The 13,005-nt window shown below is 42.2% G+C and overlaps 1 pseudogene; it reads left to right on the plus strand.

The window, feature by feature from the left end:
• The first annotated feature begins 6,990 nt into the window (after positions 1 to 6,990).
• On the plus strand, positions 6,991 to 12,205 carry LOC108334902 (uncharacterized; annotated as a pseudogene).
• The last annotated feature ends 800 nt before the right edge of the window (positions 12,206 to 13,005 follow it).

A 13,005-nucleotide genomic window follows, 5' to 3' on the forward strand; every position in this document is an offset into this window, starting at 1 on the left:
ATTGAGCCAAAGTTCTAGTCAGAGTCTCCAGCTGTTGAGTTAGAATTTTATTCTGGGCTAGCAAGGCATCATGTGTTTGTAATTGAAGAACCCCTTTTTGTTGCATAGGAGCTCCTCTCTCACTGTGCAGCTCATTATCACTAGTAGCCATGTTTTCTATAATTTCAGTTGCTTCCTCTAGAGTCTTCCATTTAATATTGCCTCCTGCTGAGGCGTCCAACATCATCTTGGTTTGCGAACCAAGCCCTCCAAGGAAAGTTAAGACTACTTCTTGATCTTCAAAACCATGCGTGGGAGTTTTACGTAACAAGCTTTTATACCTGTCCCATGCATGCCCCAGTGATTCTTCCATGCCCTGCTTGAATGAAGAAATCTCTTGCTTGCCTTTAGTCACCTTAGATTGTGGGAAGTACTTGTTTAAAAATTTTGTGACCACTGCTTCCCACTCTGTGAAACTTTCTTCTGGAAAAGAATTCAACCAAAGCTTAGCATTGCCTCCCAATGAGAAAGGAAACAAGCTAAGTTTGATAGCTTCGTCTGGCACCCCATTAATCTTGAGTGTGTTGCAAATCTCATTAAAGGTAGTAAGGTGCTCATATGGGCTTTCATGAGATAACCCATTAAATTGATTACTCTTCACCAGTTGAATTAGTGCTGGTTTGACCTCCATATTGGCTGCATTGACTCTAGGTCTAGCTATGCTGTTAAAGTGCTGAGGTCCAGCAATATTAGTGTAATCTGCAAGAGTTCTTCTAGCATTATTGTTCTCCATACTTCCTGTGCTATGAACAGAACCTTGTGGTGATGATTGTAAGAGAGTTTCTGGAGAAGGGAAAAGTTCTCTAGACGTTCTGATTCTTCTCCTCCTTCTACTCTCGTCTAGACCTTCAAGAAGAGGTTCTGTTGTTTTCTTACTCCTAGTTCGAATTGCCTCCTGCATACACAAGAAAACAAAACCCTAGAAAATATTTGTTAGCACAAAAAGATATAAAAGATAAAAGATTCAGAAGATAGAATAAAAATAAGATAGAATAAAATAAAATAAAATCTAATCAAATAAAATAAAATAAAATCTAATCTAATCAAATAAGATAAAATAAAATAAAAACAGAAAAATAAAAACAGAAATTCAAAATTAAAGTCAAAGATAATCAATAATCACACAAATTAACCAGTTAAACCAGAGTCCCCAGCAACGGCGCCAAAAACTTGATGGACAAATTTATGAGCACCAAAATATGATGTCACAAACTTGTTTTTCAATCGGCAAGTATGACCGAATCGTTCAAGTAATAAACTTGGTAAGACCAAGTATCGTTCTTCCCAAAGGACTCACGGCCTAGTTTAGTTATGTGATTTCTTGATTAGCTAAGACTTAAAGACGAAATATTTTGAGTTTAATATGCAAGACAGAAAATAAACATGTATGCATGAAGTTTTGATCAATGGCTAAAACAAAAGACACACACTTTCAATGGAATATATTAATGAATATGTTGTTGGGGGTCAATTTCATCTTATCCACTCTCATATATTTTAGGAATTCAACATTCAAATCATCATTGTTAATGCCACTCTCTAAAGTACCTTTCTAGAAGGCTTCTCCCCAATCACGAGTTCATACAATTCCTAGCATTCCTAATGATCAGTTCATAAGTGCAGGAGCTTAACGACAACCAATATCATATTGGGAGAAATTCCCCGGATCTAGACTTCCCCGTACGTTCCCGTATCGACAAAACCAATAATCATGCATCGAATGAGTTAAACAATGCAAGCATTAAGCAAAGAGGAAAAACCCTAACTAATGATGAAAGAAAGCATAAATCTTAGATTAAGATGCAAGCATAAATTCCATATATGAGAGCTTCAAGAGATTACATTGATTCCCCAACAAACATACAAGGTTTAGTTCACCATATTCATGGTGAACCTAGATGAATTACAATCAAAGTATGAAAGAATAAACCCAATAAAGGTGAAGAGGTAGCCTGAGCATCCAAGATCCTCCTTCAAAGGGGTGGAAGAGAGAGTGTTTGCCTCGTTTCTGCCAAAGATACAAACCCTAGGACGTCCTAAAGCTTATATACTATTCTAAAATTACAAAAAATCTAAGCCCAAGCCCATAAGTGTGCCGCTCAGTGGTAAAGTACCGCTCAGCGGTGAGTGCGCGTCTCTTTTCTTCCCCTCAGCGGCCATTTTGCCCCTCAGCGGACCTCCCGTGACCTTCTGAGTGCCGCTCAGCGGTAAAGTGCCGCTGAGCGGTGCCTTCGGCTTCTCCTTTTGCACTCTTTGATTCCTTTTCTGATTCCATCTCTCTCATTCTTCACTTCTTTCACTAAATTCACCTTAAAATCTGCACAAAAACACTGAAATCAAGCATAAACCTGTCCAGCTCTCTTATTTATGAAAATATGGATAAAAGTATGATTTCAAGCTAGTTTCTAAGTCTAAAGGTTGCTTTTAGTATCAATTTTAAGCATGAAAATAACAGTTTTTCAACTGTTATCAGTAACTGACTCCCGAACCAAGAATCTAGTTCTAATAGACCATGCCTTATCATTTTATGGTTTTTCCGTAGTTTTCCAGAATAAACTATGGTGGCGACTCCAAATCTCTTTTTCAAATCGCGTGGTTTTTTTTTTCATGGATCGTCGTCCCGTCGCGATTCCGGTTGCGACAGATGGCGACTCCACTAGGGAATGAAAGAGAGTTAGGCCATTTAATTAGATAAGCGAATTCAATGTGGTTTTTCTTTATGTTTTTCTTCCCTTTTTCTTTATCTATCTCTGATATTTGGAATAATTGCATGTGAATTCTTTTACTTGTTCTTTATGTTTGAAATAATTATTCCTTATCTATGTTTGATATATCTACTTATTTGTGTTTATTTTTGCAATTGTTGTTTTACATTATAATCTCCCTCCACACAATATGCATATCATGAGTGAGGCCCTATACCCGGGTCTGAGCGCAACTTAGAAATAGAGGGGTTGTGTAGCGGTGTCATTTGGGACATACTTCCTGTTTGGCTATCGTGAGAACCCCAGCCAGAGTCTGTTCTCTTCATTTGTGTCTCCACATCTAGTTGATTACTCTGACTGTTGTGGAGAAACGGTGAAAAGAGCCATAGCTCTGGTGGCCTTAATTTAAGCATTAGGAAGTTATCCTTGTGAGTGCATATATTTTGTCTTAGAACTTTAGTCTTGCAGCATTTGATAGGGCACGAAGGGAGAAATGTGTACTGCTACCCACATCCTGCTTGTTCTTTTAGAAAATAATGACTTTGCATTTCATGTTACGCATGCATTGTGTTGTGGGTCATGTTTTATTTCATTATGTTATCATGCATCATGTTCATATATCATTTGGTGACATGCTGGTTTTAGGGGAAATCACAGGCGTTTATTTTATCCTACAAGATGGAAGTTGATACAAGATCTGATGCTACACAACATACCGATTCTGCCGTGTTAAGAAAGAAACCTCGCCTGAGGGTTCATGGGGGGAATCTGACAGGGCTGATAAGCTTAGGAAAACAACTAACGACCATAAAAAGAGAAGCTTTCAAGAAAAAATATGGAAACCTATTGAGCCTAATGGAAGTGGAGGTACAGTTGCCTGCTATCACAGCCCTAGCACAGTATTATGACTCCCCGCTAAGATGCTTCACCTTCCTAGACTTCCAGCTAGCACCGACTATAGAAGAGTTTGAGCATATCCTTGGTTTACCACTAGAGGGTACCACGTCGTATCAGCACTTGGAGCATCACGCCTCCATTGCAACTATTGCTGCCATAATGAAACTACAGCCCCAGGAACTCGAAGACAAGTTGGTAACGAGGCATCAAGAGCTTGGGCTGACGCAGGGGTATCTGGAACAGTACCTAGAGCATCTGGCTGATAAGGGAGAATGAGAGACTTTTATGGATGTGCTAGCTCTCACCGTGTACGACATTGTTTTATTCCCTAGAATAGAAGACTTTGTGGATTATACCGCAATAGACATATTCGTGGCGAGAAAAACGAGATCGGAGAATCCTATAACGACAGTCCTTGCTGAGGTTTATGGGACCATGAGTTTCTGTCACGAAAGGAAGGGGAAGAAGATCCTTTGTTGTGTGTCGGCACTGTATGTTTGGATGACTGCACGTTTCTTTAAAGGCGCGGTCAATATCAAGCGTCCTTCGGAAGATCTGTCATGCCAGGGGCTTACGAACAAAGAAGGAAGTGAGTGGGCCCGTTTCTTTGCTAGTTTGAATGGAGGAAAAATAAAATGGCGTCTTCCTTGGCTTGAGCTCAGACAGCCTATCCAACATTGTGGTCGCTTCCCCAATGTACCTCTCATAGGGGCCCGATATGGCATCAATTACAACCCTCTATTGGTTCAAAGACAATTCGGGCATCCCATGAAAGGGTCACCTTCACTGGACTATCTCATGGCATTTTTCATCTACTATGAAGATGGACATTGCACTGAAATGTTGAGGAAAGTTAGAAGTGCTTGGGAAAATGTTATGCGAGCAGAAAAGGATTTAAGATTGGGAGTGATGGACGACAAAATTAATTATCGCACCTGGATCTGGGAAAGGGTAAATGAAGTCAAATTGCCTTTCAAACCGATCGTTCATCAGCTAGCTAATGAAGGGCGATCCCAAGAACTAGAAAGCGAAGAGGTGAAGCAATTGAAAATAGAGATGGAAGAACTGAGGAAAAAGAACGCTAGGTTGGAAAAAGAATTACAAACTGCATGCAACGATTTTGTTCATATGAGGAATGATAAAGAAGAAAAAGCACAGGCCTATGAAGAAATTGTCAAAAGTCAGAAGGCTGAAAGAGTTTATACATTCCAATTAAAACAAGGCCTCGTAACCGCAAGCAAAGAGCTGGCCATGAGAGTGAAGGAGAAGAACGTAGCATTAGAAGAGGGAAAACAATGGAGGCTCCTCTACGAAGAGGCTAAAAGAGATAAACGAGAGGCTCTGAAGAGATTGAGAGAAGTGCAGGTTCAGGCAGAAAAGGCGGGGCACGAGATGAAGAAAATGGCCTTGTCTTTTGAGGCAGATATGAACCGAGAACGTTGGAAGCTAGCGGAAGCCGAAGAAGAGCATCGAACTGTGATAAAACAAATGGAGGAGTACATTAGGGAGCAAGAGGAATGGTGGAGGTCAATAAAGTTTGAAGAAAGGCATCAAGCCTTGGTAAAGCAAATGGAAGATCACATCGCAATGCAAGAAGAGGCCGTTAAGCATTGAAAGGGAAGTTTTTCCCAGCTGGCTATTTTGGCAAACGGAGCAATTGAAGACATCCCCAAGATGCTGTTGGACGCCGAAGCCATGATCCACTTTTGTAACCCGCCTCAAGAGATAACGCTTTTTATTAACCATTGTAAATGGCTAGTAGGCGAAATGAAGGCCTTCATTGCTCGAGTTAGAAAGTGATCCCTGTCTTGGTAGACTCTCTCTATAGGAAGGACCTGGGATGTTTTGTATAATATCAACTTGTACCAATTTCCATCATTAAAGTTATCGTGATCTTGTGATTTCCCCCTATCAGTAGCATGCATCACTTTTGTTTTCTTTTCTGTTTTGTCTAGCATATTTCATCTAACTTGAGTAATTAAAATAACAAAGCAGTATAAAAGTGAGGAAAAACCACGACAAAACTTCCACGACATCCTTACAGGACCCGGGCTAATTCAAGAATTATGGAAGATTGGGAGGAAGCACACGAAGTTGTCAAAGCCGATATCAATCAGCTGAAAGACCAGATAGGGCAGATCCTTACTGCTCTAGAATCTCTTAAGACTGCGGGAGATTCCTCATCAGCACGAATCAAAGGGAATACCCCCCCTTGTCCCCCAAAGTTTGATGCCTTGAGCCCATCGATTTCATTCCCGATGTATGGCCTACCCCCAGGATATACTCCCCCTCTGGAAGATTACTCGGAAGCGGAAGATGCGTCTTTCTCTTTCCCCCAAATCATCAATGTACCGTCCGTCGGTACTCAGGGTCCTGTCCTAGTTTCGGCACCCATGACCGGTGTAACTACGAATGAGTCGATCGCAGTTGAAGGAATGCGGGTAACTGTAATGCCACGCGTAATGGTCAAGAAGGATCCTTCAATCGGGGTCGTGCCACATACCACAGTGGTTGGGGGGATCGATAGCTTCATTGGAACTAAGAATAAGTTGGAAATTCTGGAAGAAAGACTTAGAGCTATAGAAGGAGTCGAAAGTTATGGATTCGGCGATGTTGCAAGATTGAGTTTAGTGCCCGGCATAAAAATACCGCACAAGTTTAGGACGCCAGAGTTTGAGAAATACAAGGGTAATACGTGCCCTAAAAGCCACTTGACTATGTATTTCAGAAAGATGGCCGCGTATGCCTATGATGACAAGTTACTTATCCACTTTTTCCAAGATAGTTTGGCTGGGGTAGCTTTGAACTGGTATACTCAATTAGAGCCGTCTCGCATACGTTGTTGGGTGGACCTAGCTGACGCCTTTATGAAGCAATATAAGTACAATATGCAGGTCACACCCGACAGGCTACAATTACAAAACATGGCCAAGAAAGAAAATGAAACTTTCAAGGAGTATGCTCAACGTTGGAGGGAGTTAGCTGCACAGGTTGAGCCGCCTCTATATGACAAGGAGATGGTGGCAATGTTTATGAACACGCTCCAACCACCGTTTTATGAACACATGGTCGGGAACGTGTCTTCCAATTTCGCCGATATCGTCATAATAGGCGAAAGGATAGAAATTGGGTTGAAGAATGGGAAGATTACGGGTGGCCCATCTGCAGTGGAAAACTCTAAAAAGAAGCCCTCTTTCAATCCGGGAAAGAAGAGAGAAGGGGATGTGCTTGCAACGTCGACAATGCTTGGAGGACTGGGCCAATTGCAAATCCAAATCTGAATGCAAGTCAAGGCACTTACCCGGGAAGAACCCAGGAAAGAAACTTTGTCCACTTCATCCCCATCCCTATGACTTACACTGAATTATTACCTCACCTCATCAAAAAGGGTTTGGTTGCTATATGCCCAATGACACCCATGCAGCCTCCAAACCCTAGGGGTTATGATGCCGATGCCAAGTGTAGTTATCATGGGGAAGGCGTGGGTCACTCAACTGAGAGGTGTATGACCTTCAAGCGTAAAGTGCAGGCCCTAATTGACGCTAGATGGCTAAAATTTCAAGAAGATAAACCTAGCATTGATACTAATCCGTTATCCGGACATGGTAATGCCTCGACAAATGCCATTGAGGTTAAGAAGCATGAACTGATAAGGGATGCAAGTAAGATCCGAAGTTCCAGAAGGTTTATTTTCAAGGAATTATTGAAGTTAGGTTTTTTAAACAGGGATTATGATTTGGGGAGAGCATGTGGGCTCCATCCATGCACAGAACACTCTATCGAGGAATGCGTTGAATTCGAAGAGTTGCTACAAGATCTACTTGATAGGAATTTGATGCAAGTATGCTACGAAGACGAGGATGAGGAGGTGTTTGCACAAACTGGTATGGAGTCTGATGTAACTTTGCCAGAGCCGTTGATAATCCGTTTCACTCGAGCCATCCCTGCACCAATAATTCAAGGAAGATCACCCGTTGTCATTCATACACCAGTTCCCTTTCCTTACAAAAGCGAGAAAGCTGTCCCTTGGAGGTATGGAACACATGTAGTCGACGAAGGACCGTGCATTGAAAGTCAATTCTCTAGCCAGGATCGAGCTGTTGAAAATATATCAAGCATCGGCGGAATGACAAGGAGTGGTCGAATCTTCACGCCACCAAACTTGACAAGAAGAGGAGCTAGCAATAATGAAACACCGATGGAGGCAAATACTAAAGAGCATTTAAAAGGGAAAGGGGTGCAGGCAGAAGAGACCCCTGACAAGGCGGACAAGAAAGAAATCTCCGAGGGAGAGGCTTGCGAGTTCTTGAAATTCATACAACAAAGCGAGTACAAAGTGGTGGAAGAGTTGAATCGTATTCCTTCCCGGATATCCCTATTAGAGTTACTCATGCACTCGGCCTCCCATAGAAAACTGTTTATGAAGATACTGAGCGAGGCCCATGTGGAACAAGGCATTTCCCTGAACCAATTCGAGGGCATTGTCAGCAACATCAATGCTAATAACTACCTCACCTTTACTGATGAGGAAATACCTGAGGAGGGGAGAGGGCATAACAAGGCTCTCCATGTCTCAGTGAAATGTTTGGACCACGGCATAGCACGCGTGTTGATAGACAACGGCTCCTACCTAAATGTCATGCCCAAAACGACATTAGATAGGCTACCTTGTGACGGAGTACACATGAAGCCAAGCTCTATGATTGTGAGAGCGTTTGACGGTAGCAAAAGAGAAGTTATGGGAGAAATAGAATTGCCGGTCCAAATTGGCCCATGTGTTTTTCAAATAACCTTCCAGGTCATGGATATCCTCCCAGCCTATAGTTGTCTATTGGGTCGCCCATGGATCCACTCTGCAGAAGTTGTGCCTTCCACACTGCACCAAAAACTGAAATATATCATGGGAGATAAGTTGGTCATAGTTTCTGGAGAGGAGGATCTCCTTGTGAGTGGCCCATCCTCCACCCGTTACATAGAGGCAGCCGAGGAAGCTCTGGAAACAACTTTTCAATCATTAGAAATTGTGGGAAACACCTATGTTGAGCCATTTCCTATGAACCCACATTTATCATGCACCTCTATCATGATGGCCAAGGTCATGCTGAAAGAAGGTTATAAGTACGGGAATGGTTTAGGCAAGTATGGACAAGGACGTACATTCCCATTGGAGGCGATTGAGAACAAAAACAGATATGGCCTGGGGTACAAGCCCAGCAAGGAAGATAAGAAGAGGTTGATTGAGGAAAGGAAGGAGCGTAGTCTGGCTCGGATGGGGAAACGAGAACCAAGGGCGAGGAAAATCCACATTTGTGGTATCAAAGAAAGTTTTCACAGTGCTGGATGGGTGAACACTAGCCATATAGCAGTGTGGAAGAGGAGGCAAGATCTGAAAGCTCAAACTTCGTGTGGGTTTGCTCCCCAGATGCACGACTCAATAATTGGAAGACTCTGGATTTACCCGTGATGTTTAAATCAAATGAAATGTAATTTATTAATCAACCCTATCGCTTTACCCAGAGCTTTGGGATTCATGACTTACGGGTTGATGCTTTTATTTTGCTTTCAGTGTGATATTTGAATCGTGTTCGTTCTCATTTCTATCATCATTTAGCCTTTTTCATAGTTTTTCCTGTTTATTTATTATTTTTCGCAAACTTAAATAATGCAGATATGACAATGAATGTTTTGAAAATGATAATGTCAATATCCCTAAGTGGGAGCACCCTATCATTAATACGGAAGATGATTGGGAAGATGATCCGGAACCCTCTCCAGAGCTATTGAGATTAGTGGAACTAGAGTCTAAAGAGATAAAACCCCATCACGAAGAAATTGAAATACTCAACTTAGGAGAGGAAGACGACATAAAAGAAATAAGGATCGACACTACTATGAAAGAAGAAGTGAAGGGAAAGTTGCGAGTCCTATTGATGGAATTTAAAGACGTGTTTGCGTGGTCATACAATGATATGCCTGGTTTGGATACCGATATCGTGCAGCATAAACTTCCCCTTTTGCCAGAATGTCTTCCGGTCAAACAGAAATTAAGAAGAATGAAACCCGAGATGTCTTTGAAAATCAAGGAAGAGGTGCAGAAGCAATTCGATGCAGGGTTTTTGGCTGTGGCAAAATACCCGCAATGGGTGGCAAACATCGTACCAGTGCCCAAGAAAGATGGTAAAGTTCGGATGTGCGTAGACTACCGCGATTTGAATCGTGCAAGTCCAAAAGACAATTTCCCGCTACCGCACATCGACACTCTAGTCGATAATACGGCTAGGTTTTCGCTATTTTCATTCATGGATGGTTTCTCGGGATATAACCAGATCAAGATGGCGCCTGAGGACATGGAAAAGACTACCTTTATCACATTGTGGGGGACGTTTTATTATAAGGTGATGTCTTTTGGGCTCAAGAATGCTGGGGCAACATATCAAAGGGCGATGGTGACACTTTTTCATGATATGATGCACAAAGAGATTGAAGTGTATGTGGATGACATGATTGCTAAGTCTGAGTCAGAAGAAAAGCATATTTTTAACTTGAGAAAACTATTTGAAAGATTGAGGAAGTTTAAACTTAGGTTGAACCCTGCTAAATGCACATTCGGAGTGAGATCTGGCAAATTGCTAGGCTTTATTGTTAGTCAAAAGGGAATAGAAGTGGATCCTGACAAGGTACGAGCGATAGCAGAAATGCCTGCCCCTAGGACGGAAAAAGAGGTTCGAGGTTTCCTGGGTAGATTAAACTACATTGCAAGATTCATCTCTCAATTAACCGCCACTTGTGAACCAATATTCAAGTTATTGCGTAAGAATCAGGCTTCGGTTTGGAATGAGGGTTGTCAGGCCGCTTTTGAAAAGATTAAGCAATATCTGCAAAACCCTCCGGTGTTGCGTCCACCTGTGCCAGGAAGACCACTCCTTTTGTATTTGACTGTATTGGATGGATCGATGGGTTGTGTATTAGGTCAACACGATGAAGAGGGGAAAATAGAGCATGCTATATATTATTTGAGCAAGAAGTTCACAGACTGTGAACAACGATATTCACCATTAGAACGAACTTGTTGCGCATTGGCCTGGGCCGCTCATCGCTAAAGGCAATATATGTTAAGTCAGTCTACTTGGTTAATATCAAAGATGGATCCCATCAAGTATATTTTTGAGAAGCCCGCTCTCACAGGAAGGATAGCTCGATGGCAGGTGCTATTGTCAGAATATGACATCGTATACGTCACTCAGAAATCTGTCAAAGGTAGTGCGTTAGCAGAATACCTGGCTCATCAACCCATTAGCGATTATCAGCCAATGCAACCCGAATTCCCTGATGAAGGTATCATGGCTCTATTCGAAGAAGGCAGGAAAGACCGAGACGAAGAAACATGGATATTACTATTTGATGGAGCATCGAATATGATGGGGCATGGCATAGGGGCAGTACTTATCTCTCCAGAGCAGCAGTACATGCCCATGACGTCAAGGTTGTGTTTTAATTGCACAAATAACATTGCTGAATATGAGGCATGCGCTATGGGTATTCGGGCGGCAATAGAATCCAAAGTTAAAATTCTCGACGTATATGGAGATTCAGCTTTAGTCATCCACCAATTGAAGGGGGAGTGGGAAACTAGGGACGCAAAATTAATCCCTTACCAGGCATACATCAAAGGATTAATGGAGTGTTTCGACATCATCACATTTAACCACATACCACGGGAAGATAACCAATTAGCAGACGCATTGGCTACTTTGTCATCCATGTTTGAGGTTGACCCAAATACAGAATTACCAGTGATTGAAATGAAGAGCCATGCGGAGCCAGCATATTGCCATTTCATCAAGGAGGAGGGGGATGGTAAACCTTGGTACTTTGATATCAAACACTATCTTAAGACCCGAGAATATCCTGAAAAAGCATCTGAAAACGATAAAAGGTTGTTACGAAGATTGGCTGGTAGCTTTATTTTAAGTGGGGATATTTTATACAAGAGAAGTCACGACATGATTCTCCTCAGATGTGTAGATGCAAAAGAAGCCGAGTTGATATTGAAAGAAGTGCACGAAGGTACATTTGGCACACACATGAATGGGCACTCAATGGCTAGGAAGATCTTGAGAGCTGGTTACTTCTGGTTAACCATGGAAAATGATTGTTGTACACACGTGAGGAGGTGCGAGAAATGTCAGATGCATGGAGACAATATCAATATGTCGCCCACGACTTTGAACATGTTGTCTGCACCTTGGCCATTTTCAATGTGGGGGATAGATGTTATTGGAGCTATAGAGCCAAAAGCGTCAAATGGACACCGCTTCATACTAGTCGTAATCGATTATTTCACCAAGTGGGTTGAAGCCATTTCTTATGCCAACGTGACTAGAAAGGTGGTGACCAGATTCATAAAAAAGGAGTTGATCGCAGGAACCCGACGCTCTCGACAGACGCTCAAGGGAGAGAGAGGGAGAGAGAAAGAGAGGGATAGAGAGAGAGTAGGCAGATCGGGAAATGTCGCTCAGACGCCGAAGAGTAGCCCATTTATAGCCAAAATGTTTCCACTGTAGCTACAGTTCCGGTCGTCGCAACCGTCTGAGCTATAGTCAAAATTTCAAAAAAAATTAAAAAAATTGTTCAAACAATTTTTAAACCCAATTGGGCCCAGTTACGTACATAATATTTCATCAAATTCTATTTCTAAAAAAAATTTCTTCTAAATATTTTTTTGACATTTTGCAAATAAATTTAAAAAAAAAATAAAAAAAAAATCAAACTTTCTAATATCAGTTTTTTTGGCCCACAAAAGCCTAGTTCCTACACTGGCCCACAAAAGCCCAGTTCCTACACTGGCCCATAAAAGCCCAGTTCCTACACTGGCCCATAGAAGCCCAGTTCCTACACTGGCCCATAGAAGCCCAGTTCCTACACTGGCCCATAAAAGCCCAGTTCAACCACTGGCCCATAAAAGCCCAATTCCTACACTGGCTCATAAAAGCCCAGTTCCTACACTGGCCCATAAAAGCCCAGTTCCTACACTGGCCCATAAAAGCCCAGTTCCTACACTAGCTCATAAAAGCCCAGTTCCTACACTGGCCCCCTAAGCCCAACTCGTACTGGCCCCTTAAGCCCGGTTTCCACACCGGCCAACATTTCTCAAATCACAAGTTTCAAGAATTTTCAAAATTCAAAAGCCCAGTTCCTACACTGGCCCATAAAAGCCCAGTTCCTACAATGGCCCATAAAAGCCCAGTTCCTACACTGGCCCATAAAAGCCCAGTTCCAACACTGGCCCCCTAAGCCCAGCTCACACTGGCCCTTAAAGCCCAGTTCTCACACTGGCCACCAAGCCCAGTTTTCACACTGGCCC

This window comes from Vigna angularis, chromosome 10, assembly GCF_016808095.1.
Source record: "Vigna angularis cultivar LongXiaoDou No.4 chromosome 10, ASM1680809v1, whole genome shotgun sequence".
NCBI lineage: Eukaryota > Viridiplantae > Streptophyta > Magnoliopsida > Fabales > Fabaceae > Vigna > Vigna angularis.